This window comes from Arachis hypogaea, chromosome 16 (assembly GCF_003086295.3).
Source record: "Arachis hypogaea cultivar Tifrunner chromosome 16, arahy.Tifrunner.gnm2.J5K5, whole genome shotgun sequence".
In the NCBI taxonomy this organism is placed as follows: Eukaryota; Viridiplantae; Streptophyta; class Magnoliopsida; order Fabales; family Fabaceae; genus Arachis; species Arachis hypogaea.
This window is the reverse complement of record NC_092051.1, coordinates 57,921,325-57,938,194: the sequence shown is the minus strand read 5'-3', so window position 1 is coordinate 57,938,194 and position 16,870 is coordinate 57,921,325. Positions and strand designations below refer to the sequence as shown.

Below are 16,870 nucleotides of genomic sequence, written 5' to 3'. Positions count from 1 at the left end.
CTCCAAACACAGAAAAATCATCCATGAAAACCTCAATAAATTTTTCAATCATGTCTGAAAAGATGGACAGCATGCATCTTTGGAAAGTGGCAGGTGCATTGCACAATCCAAAGGGCATGCGTCTATAAGCAAAAACTCCATATGGACAAACAAATGATGTTTTCTCTTGATCTCTAGGATCAACTACTATCTGATTATAGCCTGAGTATCCATCCAGAAAGCAATAGTAAGCATGTCCTGCAAGCCTTTCAAGCATCTGATCCATGAATGGGAGTGGGAAATGATCTTTTCTGGTGGCTTCATTGAGCTTCCTGTAGTCTATGCACATCCTCCACCCAGTGACAGTTCTTGTGGGTATGAGTTCGTTCCTCTCATTTGGCACCACAGTTATGCCACCTTTCTTGGGCACTACATGGATGGGACTAACCCATGGGCTATCAGAAATGGGGTAGATTACCCCTGCCTGCCATAACTTCATGACCTCTTTTTGTACCACTTCTTTCATGACGGGATTCAATCTTTTCTGAGCTTGAATGTAGGGTCTAGCATCCTCTTCTAACAAGATTTTATGCATGCATATGGATGAACTTATCCCCTTTAAATCAGCTAGGGTCCATCCAATGGCGTCCTGATGAGTTTGTAGCACATTGATCAATTTTTCTTCCTGTTCTTGGCTCAGGGCAGAGCTAATGATAACAGGATAGCTCTCATTACTACCCAAGTATGCATACTTGAGATTAGGGGGCAATGCTTTGAGCTCAGGTTTTGGTGCTTCCTTCTCTTCTTTCACTCTATCTGGCATGCTTGGCATGGTTGTTTCAGCAGCCTTGATGTCACTATCTTCAATATCCTTGGTGAACTCCTCCTCTGCCACTTTCTTTGTTGTTTCCTCAAAGGTTTCTTGTACTACAATGTCCACTACATCCACCCTCATGCATTCCTTTAGTGATTCTGATGGATAGCTCATTGCCTTGAATACGTTAAACACCAATTGCTCATCATGTAGTCTAAGAGTGAGCTCACCCTTTTGGACATCTATGATGGCTCCTGCAGTAGCCAGGAAGGGTCTTCCCAGAATTATTGAAGCTTCGGCTTCTTCCTCCATATCTAATACCACAAAATCGGCAGGGAATATGAAATCTCCCACTTTTACCAACAAATCCTCAACTATCCCATGAGGGAATTTAAAGGTTCGGTCTGCCAATTGGAGGGCCATTCTTGTTGGTCTGGCTTCCTCAATCTCCATTCTTCTCATCATTGTTAGAGACATCAAATTGATACTGGCCCCTAAGTCACACAAGGCCTTCTCCACCATGACTTCTCCTATGATGCAGGGGATTTGAAAACTGCCTGGATCCTTCAGTTTCTGAGGCAATTTGTGTTGAATGATGGCACTGCATTCTTCAGTCAACAACACAGTTTCCTCATTTCTCCAGCTTCTCTTTTTGGTCATTAATTCCTTTAAGAATTTTGCATAGAGTGGCATTTGCTCTATTGCCTCAGCAAACGGGATGTTGATTTGAAGCTTCTTGAAAATCTCCAAAAATCTGGAGAATTGGCCATCCTTTTCACCTTTCATCAAACGTTGAGGATATGGTGCTTTGGGTTTATATGGCTTCAGGACCTCTTTTTCTTTTTCTCTTGTTGCAGACGGTGTAAAGGATTGTCCCTGTTCCTTGTCTCTCACATTTTCCTTTGCTTCATCCTCTGTGGGTTCACTTGAGATCTCCTTCAGCTTTTTTCCACTTCTGAGGGTTATGGCTTTACATTCTTCCCTTGCAATAGCCTTGGCAGCATGAGAAACACTTGGCCCAGGGATTTGCTTATACAAATACCCAATTTGATTTTCTAACTTCTCGATGGCAGCTCCTTGGTTTTGCAAGTTGGAAATTACTTCTTCCTTAAAAGCTTTCAATTCGGTTATGTCTTGACCCATGGTTGCAAGCATTCCTTCTATCCTGTTTAATTGATCTTGAAATTGTTGGTTCGGATTAGGTTGGGTAGGTCAATTATTTTGGCCTTGATATGATGGTTGGGAGTAAGTGTTTTGTGTGGCTTGGTATGATCTTTGGTTGGAGTTTTGGTATGTGGAATTGTTATGTTGGTTATGGTTGTAAGGTTTGTGGTTTTGTGGTTGGGTTTGTTGGTTCCCCCACCCAAAGTTTGGGTGGTTTTTCCATCCTGGATTGTAAGTGTTGGAATGTGGATCATATGATTGCCTTTGTTGATTTCCTACATAATTGGCCTCTTCCCAATCACCTCCTTCAGTGCTTTCTTCCTCTTGCTCTTGTGTGTGTATTGCAGCCACTTGCTTTGTTTCTAATTTCCTGGTGAGCTCTGCTAGTTGCTTGGCAAACACCTTGTTTTGGGCTAGAATTGTATCAACATGGTTCAGCTACATGACTCCCTTAGTGTTGTGTCTCTCTGATGCATAGTAGTACTCATTCTCAGCCACTGTTTCAATCACTTCAATGGCTTCTTCCACAGTCTTTTTCCTGTTCAATGAACCTCCTGATGAATGGTCCACAGCCTTCCTTGATTCATAAGAAAGTCCATCATAGAAAATGTGCAATTGCACCCAGTCATGGAACATGTCTGGTGGGCATTTTCTTGTCAAATCCTTGAATCTCTCCCATGCCTCGTAGAGAGTTTCACCATCTTGTTGTCTAAAAGTCTGAACCTCCAGAAAGAAGGCAACAAATTCCCAGAGATCCCATGGATATGAGCAGAATGCAGGAAATCATAGAAGGAATGTCTCAACAATACATGAGGTCTCAGGAGAGACAAGAGGACTTTCACCTGAAAATGATCATCTTCCTGGACTCCATTGGACTTCACAGTGTCGCAAATTCTCAGGAATTTTGTGAGGTGTTGGTTTGGATCTTCATTAGCACTCCCACCAAATGAACAATGATTCTCCACAAGTGATATTAGCTGTGGTTTGAGCTCAAAATTGTTGGCCTGAATGGGTGGTTTCTGAATGCTGCTACCACAATTCCCAGAGGTTGGGTTTATGTATGAACTAAGAACCCTCCTCTCAGGAATGGCATTGTTTCCATCAGCTCTCTCATGGTTGTGAACTTCTCTATCCATGTTGAGATCTAGAGCTTCCTCAAAATTGTCCTCAGATTCTCCTTCAGATTCTTCTTCTCCCATTACTCTCTTCCCTCTTGCTTCCCTTCTAAGTCTATGAAGGGTCCTCTCTGGTTCGGTATATGGAAGAGTTGATGTCTCTCCTCTCCTACCTGTCATACAAGAACACAGCACAGGCACCAAACAAGTGAAATACTCTTGGTTAATGGAAGAGTATGGTCAGAGCAGTTGAGGAATTAATTCAAACAGTTAGTGAGTCAGTGAGTTAGTTGCTTGAATTTAAAGGCATAAAGAAAGAAAGCATGTAACAGAGTGCAGAAATTAAAATTCAACAAGTAACTTGAACAGAATTAACAAAGCAAGAAAAATGCTCAATCTAGTTAACTTCCAATTTGAGAATTGTCAATCGAAAACCAATCCCCGGCAACGGCGCCATAAACTTGATGCGCATAAACTTGTTATGCCACGATTTAGGAAATTGCACGATCGGCAAAATTCCTTCCGGCAAGTGCACCGGTTATCGTCAAGTAAAAACTCACAATAGAGTGAGGTCGAATCCCACAAGGATTGGTTGAGTGAGCAATTCGGATTAGAAGTGTGTTCTAGTTGAGCGGAATCAAAATTTAGATGAGAATTGCGGAATGTAAAATTGGCGGGAAACGTAAATGACAAGAAATTGAAATGGCGGAATCTTAAATTGCATGAAGTAAAGAGCAGAAGCTAAATTGCTGAAATTAAAAGGGAATGGGGGTGATTGCATGAATTTAATTGCAGAATGTAAAGAGAAAGTGGAAATCAGAAATGGGGAATTCATTGGGTTATAGGAGATATTGAGATCTCCGAATCAAAACATGTTTATCTCTTCCTCAACCAATGCGTTCATTTAATTTTGCTTGGCAATCTTATATGATTGGATCCCAATCCCTTGGCTCACCAATTCTCTCTAAAAACAAACAAATTCCCAATCCCTTGGTTTAAATGTTCATAAGAAGAGATGATGCTCGATCACTGATTATACCACACAGTTTCATGAACCACAATTTGGTAGGATTACATGTCACAATATCCATCCAAACCCCAATCCAATTCACTGTGAGAAAGCTTCTCTAGCATGAATCCTCCATTCCTTTCCCAAGGTTCCGAAGGATTCCAATTATGGGTAGTTTCTTTCCCAAGACAACTACCCAATGGAATTAGATCGAGAAGCTTTCTAACAAAATTCAAGAGAAAAGATTGAAGAAGAAGATAAACTATTATTGATTCATTGAATTACAATAGAGCTCCCTAACCCAATGAAAGGGGGTTTAGTGAATCATAGCTCTGAATTCAATTACAAAGATATGAAAACTAGCCAAAATGAAGATAAAGTCCCTTCCTAACTTAAATTCTATCCTATTTATACACTTTCTATATTGAGCTTCTGTTGTGTTTCTTGGGCTTTGAGGCCTCTCCCTGCTTTCCTTTTGCCTTGGGTTTATGATCCATAATCTTGATGAGGCTGCTGATCCAAATTCTGTAACATTCATTGAGCCAACTTAGTGATAATCAAATAATGACACATGACTCAACAAATTGAAATTTCAGACTCATCAATCCTTCAGGCCCAATCCCATAAACCATGATATTCAATTGGGTTTCATACCAGAGTAAGTTTAAGTTAATGTTTGTGCTCAAATACTAACTTAAACCGCAATATTTTTGGCCCAGAAACCTTTTCCAAGAGTGGCGTTTAAGTTGCAGTTTAAGCTTAAACTGCAGCTTAAACGCCAGACACTTCCAGTGATGCCTTTTGTGGAAGCACGTTTAAGCTTCAGTTTTAGGTTAAACTGAAGCTTAAACGTGGAAATGGAAGAAGGCAGCCCTGGAGGGTCACTTAGTCGAACACGTTTAAGCTTCAGTTTAAGGTTAAACTGAAGCTTAAACGTGGAGATAGGAAAGGCAGCCCTGGAGGTCGAACACGTTTAAGCTCCAGTTTAAGGTTAAACTGGAGCTTAAACGTGGAAGAGGGGAAAGAGCAACCCTGGAGGAGAAAACTTGGTCGAACACGTTTAAGCTCCTAGTGCCTTTCTTCCTTCTGGCGTTTAACCTCCAGTTTAAGGTTAAACTGGAGGTTAAACGTGAAAATGCTTCTTTGGTGAGAGTTTGTGTCGAACACGTTTAAGCTCCAGTTTGAGGTTAAACTGGAGCTTAAACGTGGAATTGCTCCCATGGTGAATTTCCCACTTCTGGCGTTTAACCTCCAGTTTAAGGTTAAACTGGAGGTTAAACGTGGAAATGCTTCTTTGGTGAGACTTTCATTCTGGCGTTTAACCTCCAGTTTAAGGTTAAACTGGAGGTTAAACTTCAGTTCCAGCATTTCTTAGCCTTCATGATTCTGGCGTTTAAGCTCCAGTTTAAGCTTAAACTGGAACTTAAACTCCACATGTGGTATTCAAGCTTCCTTTATTGGTTTTGTTGCCTCCTTGCCTAGCCTCTTCTTCCCTGAAATCATCCAAACAATTGCATCAAAGTCTTGCAAAATTTCATGAGAAATCTTCCATTCATAGCATTCAAGTAATATAACTAAAAACTCATGGAATTTGCATCAAAATCATACTGTTTGGATGGTTCATTGCTTTGTTATTCATTTAACCATTCTTGGTTACTTTAAGCTCAAGAAAATGCATAAAACCACTAAAACTAACAGAAAAATGCTAGTGAAACTAGCCTAAGATGCCTTGGCATCACTCTCTGTGATGGATGCTTGAGATTGTTCCTCTCATGCCATATTGCATTCTTTACTTACTCTTGCATTCCATGCCAAGTGTTGTGACCCAGTGAAGAGAGAACTTTTGCGTGGTCTAGAAATTTGCAGATAAAGCCTCGTTGCAGGTATAACTTCTAAACCAACAAAAGTCCTTTCATACAAATATTTTAGTTGTCACAAGTAACAAATCCCTTTAAAATTGATAACCGAAGTATTTAAACCTCGGGTCGTCTTCTCAAGGAACTGCAGGGAGATGTTCTTATTATTGGTTATGAGTTTTGTAAATTGGAGGTTTTGAAAATAAGGAACAAGTAATTTAAATGACAAGTAAAATAAATAAATAATTGTAAAATAAACTCTTGGCAAGGTATGAGAATTGGAATTCCTATCCTAGTTATCCTTATCAATAGTGATGATAATTGGGTTTTAATCCCACTTAGTTAACCTTTACTAAACAAAGGAAGGTCAAGTGGACTAATCAATTTGATCCTCAGGTCCTAGTCAATTCCTAAGGAAAGACTAAAGTTATTGGAATTCGATTCAATTAGAAAAAATAACAATTATCAATCATGATGAGTTTGATAACTCAAGAGTCTCCAACTAATCAATTAAAGCCAAGAATATGAAGAGCTAAATCATAAATCTAAAATACCTCAATTGCATTAATAAAAGAAAATCAATCTAAACATAAAGAGTTCATAAGCCAATTCGGCAACATAAGTAATTAAATGAGAGCATTAAAGTATCTGAAAGTAAAAGAGAATTATAAAGTAAAAGAGATATTGAACCTGATAAAGAGTTGAAATACTAAATCCTTTAAGAGGAATCCTAATCCTAAAACCTAAGAGAGAAGAGAGAACCTCTCCCTCTAAAAACTACATCTAAACTATGAAAAGTGAATAATCAAAACCTCTACTGAATGGATGTATTCTCCCACTTTATAACCTCTAATCTGTGCTTTCTGTACTTGGATCTGGGCCAAAAGGGGTTTCAGAAATCGCTGGGAGCATTTTCTACAATTTCTAGTGCGTGGCGTCTGTCACGCGTCCGCGTGGGTCACGCGGTCGCGTCATCTGGGAGTTTTCCTTGTCACGCGTTCGCTTTGGTCACGTGTACGCGTCATCTGGGTTCTGCTCAAGACGTGCGTCCACGTCAGTCACGCATTTGTGTCGCTGCCTTTTCGCGCTGGGCATGCGGCCGCGTCGTCCACGCGTTCGCGTCGCTGCCAGTTCCTTCAAAAACTCTATTTTGTGCTTTCCTTCCATTTTTGTATGTTTCCTTCCCATCCTTTAAATCATTCCTGCCTTAGGGGATCTGAAAACACTCAACACACAAATCACGGCATCGAATGGTAATAAAGGTAATTAAAATAATTATTTTTAAAGCATAGGAAACATGCTTTTCACATACATCACATAATAAGGAAGGAAAAGTAATACCATGCAATTTCACATGAATAAATGGGTGATGGGTTGAATAAATCACTTAAATTTAGCACAAAATATATCATGAAATATGGGTTTATCACCCATGCCTCTAAAATTGTTTTGTTGAACAACTTCTTTTGGGCACTACTTCTCACTTGCATGTTTTCGTCGAGATGACTTTTTGGGTTTAATGTTTTCCTTCTTCTCCTTCTTTTTTCAGGATGGCCACCAAGAAAGGTAAGGAGAAAGCTCCAAGGAGACCAGCCACAAAGAGGGCATCCCAAAAGTCAACCTCTAAGGCGCACCCTACAATAAGAGCCAAACCCCTATCTAAGAAGGTGAAGGCACCCGCTCCTGTTGATGAAAAAGAGAAGAGCAAATCGGCAAAGAATTCTTCAAGGTTCCCCAACCGTTTCTGGGAACTCGTGTTCCCCTCTATGGTGTTGAGGAACTATCATCCTGAGCATCTACTCACTCCGCCGGACAAAGTTGCTCCTTATATTCTGCCCCACATTGAACAGCGAAGATGGGAGTTTCTTTTGAGAAAACCACGGGAGATTAACCTCTCTTGGGTGGTAGAATTCTACACTAACTACCATCTTTCCTCTCTTCAATCGATATACGTACACCGGAAGCAAGTCTCAGTTTTAGAAGAGGCTATTCAGCAAGTGCATAATATCCTACCGGTACCAAGTGACATGGATGGTTACCAAGAAGTCTTACGTCAGCGAGAAGAGTTTGGGTTCGATTGGGACTTGATCCTCTGAGTCATTACTGAGCCAGAGACATTTTGGACCCAAGGTCAACTCCGGATACGGCCCAAGTGCATTGACGCACGCTCCCTTACTCTAGAAGCTAGAGCTTGGGCCCAGATCCTATCTCACTACGTGCTACCTAGCATCCACAAGTCGTCCTTCACGGCGGATCTTGCCTTGCTTGTTTGGTGTGTTCTCACGGAGAGACCGATGAACATTACACTTCTTGTCAAGCAAGCGATGAGTCAAGTCCATGCCCGGGGTAATTTGCCATTTCCGACATTGGTATCTGATTTAGTTGCTGTTGCGGGTATTCCGTAGGAGGCCACGGACACGAAGGCTACAATTCCGGCTAAGGGCGACGTTGTCCTGTGCGGAAAATACTTACAGCTTCCCATGAACAACCCTAGCCTTGACATGGTCCCTCTACCTATTTTTCCTTCCACCTCATCATCACCACCACCACAAAGATCCATCCATCAAAGGATAGAAGATCTACACCAGAAGATTGATAGATATGAGCGGCACAACCAACGCCGGTATACTTACATTAAGAAGCTTCTGTGTTGTGTTACCCCTAGCATGGAGGAACCCGAAATATTCACATCCACCTCAAACCCGAGTGATCGGAGCTCTGATGAAGGGGATAGTGAAGGTTCCGGTCCCGACTGCCCTTTGCGCATTGTTGGTAGCACGGAGGATCGTGCTAAATTCTAAGTGTGGGGAGGTCGTTCAACCGATCTCCATGGGTAACAATCTCTTCTTTTCAACACCCATGGATTTATCTTTTGCTTAGTAGTTAGTACATTGCATGCGTAGCTAGTCTTGCTTGTAAATATTCCTTGCATGATAGTTAGTCTCTATAGAGTTACTTGGTCAAAATAATGAATTCTTCCCCAAGAAACTATGATTTCGGAGTACACTACCAATTTTGAAATTTTTTTTTTGTGGTAAACTTGCTTTAAGAATGTATTTCGGAACATAGTGATTGAGCTAAGAGCACAAGCATGTAAGTTTTGAGCTTATTATATGGTTATATCTTCTAACCACTAATTCCCATTCTTGTGTGCATTATTCTCTCTATGATTGTAATCCTTGCTTTGTCTGATTCTATATGTCTATTACTTGTGTATGAATGCATTTACATGATTGAGGCCATCATTTCAATAGTCACTTTTCCCAAACGGCCTTAACCCTTTTATCTACCATTATTAACCAATTTTGAGCCCATGATAAACCCTTTTGTTCTTAAATAGAGCACATCAACAACCCTAAGCGAAAAATAATGAATGTCCCTAAATTTGGATCCTTGATCAGCTTAGGTAACTGAGGGTGTGTATCATTCAAATGGGAGGGTGTGGGATTTGGGAACATACTCATGTATTGAATGATTGAACCATATGCATTGAAACTTTTGTACATGAAACCCCAAGAAAAAGGGGACCAAAAAGAAAAGAAAATTTTTTTTATGTGTATATATGAGAATGTAAAAAAAAGAAATAGAAAAATAGAAGAAACAAAAATATGAAAAAAAAATAAAAAGCAATGAAAGGGGACAAAAATGCCCCAAGACAAAGTAATAATAACAATGCATATGCGATGTGAATTGAAAAGAATGCATGAGTATGCGAAAAAGTGAAACCCATGGGTAGCTAGGTATTGTATTAGAGTTGTATAGGTTGTTCTATGTGTTTAGTGAGAACTTAGGTTAATCAAGGATTCAAGTTTTAAGCTCACTTGACCATATGCATCCTTACCTTCACCCTAGCCCCATTACAACCCATGAATAAGACCTCATGATACTTGTATGCATGCATTAAGTAATTGTTGATTGTTAGATGAAAGACAAATCTTGGAGAGCATGATTAGGAGAGGATTGAGTGACGAATCTTATACACTTGAGCGAATAGAGCGGATACACTTCCGGTGAGGGTTCGATGTTCAACTCCTTGTTCCCGACTTTCACAAGCGTTCATTTAACAAGTTGTATGCACTTCATGTTGATGTTCAAATTGGTAGGATTCATGAACTACATATCATTTTTACCCTATATGCTCACATCTGTTCTTGGAGGATAGATTTACCCTTGACCAAGTAGATAGATGTTTTTACATTAGTTGCATGCATTCACTTAGGTAGTTTGCACTTCATAAACCCTTTCTTACCATGATCTTTGGTCTTTTTATTTTTTTTCTTAAGCATGAGGACATTCTTGGTTTAAGTGTGGGGAGTTTTGATAAACCCAAATTTTGTGGTTTATATTGTGTAGAATTTGGGGGCTTTTGTCAATATTTTCTGCACTTATTCACAAGAAATGCATGGTTTTGTGTTCTCTTCCTAATATTGCTTCATGATGAAAAACATGCTTATTTTGACTTAAAATTGCAATATTTTAATCTTCTACTATTACCATTCGATGCCGTGACATGTTTGTTGAGTGATTTCAGGATTTATAGGGCAAGAATGGCCTAGAAGAGAGAAAGAAAGCATGCACAAAAGGAAGGAACATGAAGATATGGATTTTGGGAACTTCAGCATGGGTGCGCATACGCAATTCACGTGCACGCGTGGATGCGGATAGCTGGAAGTGGCGCGCATGGATTGGTGCTTCCGCGCGGATCAGAGAAAGCCCACCGATGCGCATGCGCACTTGGCACGCACACGTGGATCACATTGTCATTAGGTGCGCACGCGTGCTTGGCCCGTACGCGCAACAGGCTGCACGTGACCTCATTAAAGGAAATCATGCTTGGCGATTTCTAAGGCTCAAGAGGCCTAATTTCAAGCTGGTTCTACATGGAAAAAGACCCAAGGATGCTAGAGGAAAAAGGGGGATCATTCATTCACACTTAGACATAATTTTTAGCTAATTTTTGGTTCTTTGTTCTTCTAGAGAGAGAAATCCTTGTTCCTCTCTAGATCTAGCTTTGATTTAATCTTCCCTTGTTGAATTCTGAATTGGATCTTGTTAATTACTAGTTTTAATTGTTTAATTTGAAATTCCTAGTATAATTTGTTTAGATCTTGTGTTAGTTTTATGTTTGCTTGTCAATTGTCATTTTATACCCATTTCATGAATCTTGTAGATCTTGATTTGTTATTGTTGCATTGATGATTTGCATGGTTAGTTGTGTTGTTTGAGTGATTGTATGTTGATAATTGTTAGTGGGTATTTGTTAATTTCAATTTGATAGCAATTTGAACATGTTCTTTATGAATGCTTACCATGTGTTTGATGAAATGTTTCCTTTAGTTATGGAGTAGTCCTCTTTACTCTTGGTCTAGGCTAAAGAAATTGGATAAACTTGAGTCATTGGGTCTAATGGATTTGATGATTTGGGAACCCTTAGTGGTCAATTTGATAACTATTGACACTAGCCTACTACTAAGTCAATTAGTAGTTAGGTTAGACCTTATGGGTTGATGTTGACTAAACCATTTAACATACTTCAAATATAGAAGTATACTTAATGAGTTTGGTTCCTCATAATTGTCAAGATATGGTTATTAGACAAGGATAGTGACCCCAATTCCCATGTCTAGCCAAGAGTTGCTTTTATCATTCTTATTTGAAAACCCAAAAATCTTGATTTCTTTGTCTTAGTTATAGTTAGCTGTTTAATTTAGAATATAATCATATTGGATGTTATTTTACTGGTTTGGAGTTACTTACATCTTGCTTTAGTCATTTGAATTAGTTTCTTGCACCTCAAGATTACTTGCTTGTTCGGATTCCTAGTTTAATTTCTTGCTCATGACTTGCAACCCCGGATTTCTAACCAATGTTGAAGCATGTGTTTGCCCATTCCTTGTGAGATGACCAGAGGTTTGAATACTTCAGTTACTTTTATTGGGGTTGAACTTGTGACAACCAATTCCTTCTAAATTTGATCTGTGGACTATTTGTCGGCTGAGGACTATACTTGCAACGCGAAATTCTTGTAAATTTCCTTACCGACGGTATCCGTAGCCTATCAAGGACCGTGCCAACTTCTAACTGTGGGGAGGTCGGTCGGGCGACCGGTCTTCATAGGTAACACCCGAATAAATTTTAAATCCCTTTTGTTAATTAGGATAGATTGCATGATTAGGTTTTTTTTTTCATTTTTTTGGACATCATTTGCATGGTAGTTATTTCTTAATAAATCCACTTGGTTGGAGTAATGACTTCCTTCCTAGGAAGCTAGAACTTTAGGGCAAACCTACCAATTTTGAAAATTTTGAAAATTTTTTATGCTAAGCTTGTTTGAAGAATGTAATTTGGAACATGAATTTTATGCTACATCTTCTAGCCACTTACTTTCCTTCTTGTGTGCATTGTTCTCTCTCTATGATTGTGATCCTTAATTTGTTTGACTCTATATGTCCATTGTTATATATATGAATGCATATACATGATTGAGGCCATCAATTCACTCAGCTACTTACCCAGATGACCTTACCTTATAACAACCTTTGCAACCAATTTTGAGCCCACGCTTAACCCACTTATTCTTAATTTTAGCACATCACAAGCCAAAAGTGAAAAAACATGAATATCCCTATTTGAATCCTTGAATAGCGTAGGCTAGTGCGTGTGTGCCATTCAAGTGTGGAAAAATGGGGGGAGCATCGGTTGAGGTAAAAGCATGTTATTGTTCTTGTTAAAAATATTGGAAAGTGGATACATACTCATGTGTTGACTAAACGAATAGACCTTATGCATTGATGTTCTTGTATATAGTTGAAAGAAAAAAATTAAATGATGAAAAAAAATAACAATAATAAAATAAAGCGAAAAAGAAAAGAAAAAAATATACATATAGAAAAAGAAAAAAAAAAAGAGAAGCAATAAAAGGGGACAAAATGCCCCAAAACCAAGACCTAAAGACAAATCAACGCATATGTATAGAGATCAAAAGTAAATGCATGAGTATGTGAAAGAGTGAGGAATGGGTAGTTAAGTTAGTACATAATTGTATAAGATGTTATATATGTTAGGAGGGGAGCTTAAGTTAATCAAAGGATTCAATCTTTAGCCCACTTAGCCAAATATATAACCCTACCTTAATCCTAACCCCATTACAACCTAAGAAAAGACCTCATGATATATGTATGCATGCATAGAATAATTGTTGATTGTTAGAGGAAGAACAAATTTTGGAAGAGCATGAAATAGGAGAGGATTGAGTGATCAACCCTATACACCAAGCGAATAGAGTGCAAACACTTTCGGTGAGGGGTTCGAAGCTCAATTTCTTGCTCCCGGCTCTCGCGAGCGTTCTTCATGCAAGCTATGCATATTTTACTTTGATGACTAGAATTGGTAGCGTTCATACATTGGCCATCATTTTGCCCTATGTGCATACATGTATGTGTGTTCTAGGAAGATTGAATTGCTCTTGACCAAGTAGATAGTAGCATACACCCTAGTTGCATTCATGTAGATAAATCATGTAACATCCCGCGTTTTTGGAAATCTAAATATAAATAAATTGAGATTTTATCTTATTAAGCTTAAACTTTATAATTTTAGAAATTATTTTATTAGAACTAATTAAATAGATTCGGAGATAGTTTTATTTTGAATCAATTAATATTCTTAAGTAATTTTATTATAATGGAATATTTTGTATAATGTTAGTAATTGAAAAATAAAAAAGAATCGTACAATTTAATTTCAGTAACTTATATAATGAAAAAGTTATGACTTATTTTATTAGTTTGAGCTCTTAGAGATTAATTTATTAGAAAAGGATTAGATTGATTTTTATAAATACTTTGGGTTTAAGTTAATTAAGGTTTATGGACAATCTTTACTATAATTAGTTATTTTATATAAATTGGAATTAAAGTTTTGGTAATAAAAAAATAATGAAGAGTCATATCATATAATCTGAATAATTGATACCTCCGAGTTTAAACTATATTTTATAAGTTGTGATTAGTAAGTTTATTTTATAATTTTAATTAAAAATAATTATTTGACTCATTGGTATGTTGGTAAATAAAGTTATATATGTTTCTAAAGTAATTTTATAGTAATATACTTAAATCCAAATTTTCTCTTTTATTTCAAATATTACGTAAAATTTCTATGTTAATCGTATATGTTTTATTGTAATTTTAATCTATGTTTCTTATTTTTACTTATTATTATTGTGTAACATGTATACTCCTCACCCAATTAGTCATACACACGTATACGGTACACTAACCCCTCCCTTATTCCTCCACGCTTCTTTTCTCCCCACCATTCATTCACGTATGAATACACTCCACACAGGTAAACTTTTCAACACAGAGAAGAAAGAAATCAGAGAAAAGACATCTAGAGAGAACGAGATGCAGAGGGAAGAGGGGAAGGGGGAGCAACACCGGTGGGCATCACTTCCACCATAGCTGCCGTAGTTGTCATACAGGAGTGGAAGGGTGACACAGGCGAGAGAAGGAGAGAAGTCTCGCTACTGCCGCTGTTAGAACCCCAGCCGTCGCCATCGGAGGAGGCATTGCTGGGTGAACCCCCAACGGTCACAACTGTTGTACAAGCCACCACCAAGGAGAGCCACTTTCATCGAACCCTAGCCATCACTAATGCCTCTGCACGCAAGAAGAAGAAGGAGCTGATGCCACTGTTGCCGTCGATTTGGAGTTGCCATAGATGTAGTTGTTTCTACTTCTAGTACTCATTCTTCTGATTGTTGGAGTTGCTGTGGAATGGAGCCACTGGCGGGGTGTTGCTGCTGCTGGAACCACCGGGAAGGATTGCTGGGAATTACTGCTGCCCTGTTCCCGTTCTAATTAGGTTCAACATCCATTGGCCTGGGTTAGCCTTTTCCCCTTATTTTTGCTCCAATCGCACACCCTATTCTGCCAATTTCTTATTAAACTGCTTGTTCTTGTTTTAATCCAACTTTGGCCTGTGCTTTGTTTTAAATTACCAGAGCCGTTTCTGCCTTTCGATTCCATTGAAATTGAAATCTTCATTTCGCTGCAACCATGGTCATTGTTGTGGGAGCTAATGCTACTGCTGTCCCAGTTGTGCTGAGATGTAGTGTCACTGCTTTCTTGGCTAAAACGGTTGCGGGACTAGTAGGGGTCTAGCCAGCTGTCTCGCAGCAATTATGTCTCCGGTTTTTTGTAATTGCGACATCGAGGTAGGGGGTTTAAAATGATTTTAATTTAGGAATGCCAACAAGGTTTACTGAATAACTTCAAATAGTATTAATAGCTGTGAGTAATTAATTGATTATATGAATGTTGGATTGGGATTGTGATTGTGCATGGTGCTGTGATTGAATTGATTGTAATTATGTATGGTAGATGATTGAATTATTGATTGTTGGTTGTTGAAATGGTTGTTTGGTATATTGCTATGGCTGTGAAAGTGACTTGAGATTAGTAGAGGATTGTGGGTTTGACTGATTATGTTTAAATGGTTGAAACTAAGATAATCATTTGATATATTTGATACTGGATTGAGAATTGTTGAAGAATTAGGGCCTAAAAGACTAAACTATTATTAAGAATCTGGTTTTCAAAATAGAATGGTTACTTTGAGGACGGCCTAGTAATTTGCTAGTGATCGAAATGGTATGAGATTAAAATATGAGTAAACTTTAACAAGTTTAGTTGTTAGGATTTAAATTTGAAGGTTTCGTATTAACTGAAGATTTAGTTATGATTTTCAAAGTTAAGCAGTAAAATCTGATTTTATGCATTACCTTTAAGTGAATACAGTAATTTTGAAAGACTGTAACTAATTTTGTGATGATCAGAATTACGTTGAACCAAGTCCTGGTTAAACATAGGAATAATTGGAACGGAATTGGAGAGTTTGAGATCTTTTCATTAAATATAAGATTTATGGTGAATTTTTGAGTAATGGTTGTGGGATCTGATTTTTACTGCAGAATTTTTGGATCAGTAGTAACTTGTTGGCTCTGCTGTGAATGTTCTGAATTGAATTTTAAAGCAAAACCAATTTTAAATGAAACTTTAGTCCTATTATTTTAATATCGTACAATTTCAAAACAGTTGAACTTGCGGTTTAAAAGATACGAATTTTTGAAATACGATGCATTATGTAGTAAAGGCCAGATTCTATTTTCTTAAGTCAGTAAATTTGGAAGTTTATAACTTTTGAACCTTGTTGGATATCGAGGTACAACCAATTGAAAGTGAAAATTAAGTATGTTTAGCATATGTGACTTAAATTTCAGGGCTATCCATGTTTTAGTGAGTAAGTTATGGGACTTGGAAGAAGATAAGTTCATTAAGTTTTAAAACAGAATTCTGCAGAAAATTAGTCAACTTCTAGGTTATATAACTTCTTCATTAAAAGTGATATTGACCTGAAACCAATTTGAAAAGAAACTTGGATAAGTGAAGTTAAACTATATTAATTTTTAAAGTCATTGGATTTAACTTGGATTTTATATTGAATTTTTAATATCACATGCTGCTATTTTTCTGGTTTTACGCACTGTAGAGCAGTCACGATTTTTCCTCTATTCCTAAGAATAGAGAAACCAAAAAATTATGATCTATGGTTTGCTATAAATCTTATTTCAAGATGAACGCCTGGACCTAAATTTTGCGCAATTCCGAGTTTATTTGCTATACTAAAAACAGAAAAAAAAAATAGAGTGCTAAGAATGTCTGAGTGAGAGTTATGAGTTCATAAAATTAAAGATGAACCTTAGCGTCATAGGGCTGATTCAATATTGGAATTTGTTTGATTCTGAATTGATTTGATATTGGAGAGGTTGAAAAGAGTTTGGTAAATTGTTTGGTCGTAACCCGTAAGGGTGGCTAAGTCCTATTTTTAAAGGAGATTATGTCCAAATTTTTATAAAAGTATAAGGACT

General features: G+C 37.9%; 1 pseudogene; it reads left to right on the top strand.

Annotated features, from left to right (window-relative positions):
* Positions 1-2,591: 2,591 nt before the first annotated feature.
* LOC112760738 (small nucleolar RNA R71) lies at positions 2,592-2,682 on the top strand (annotated as a pseudogene).
* Positions 2,683-16,870: the final 14,188 nt, after the last annotated feature.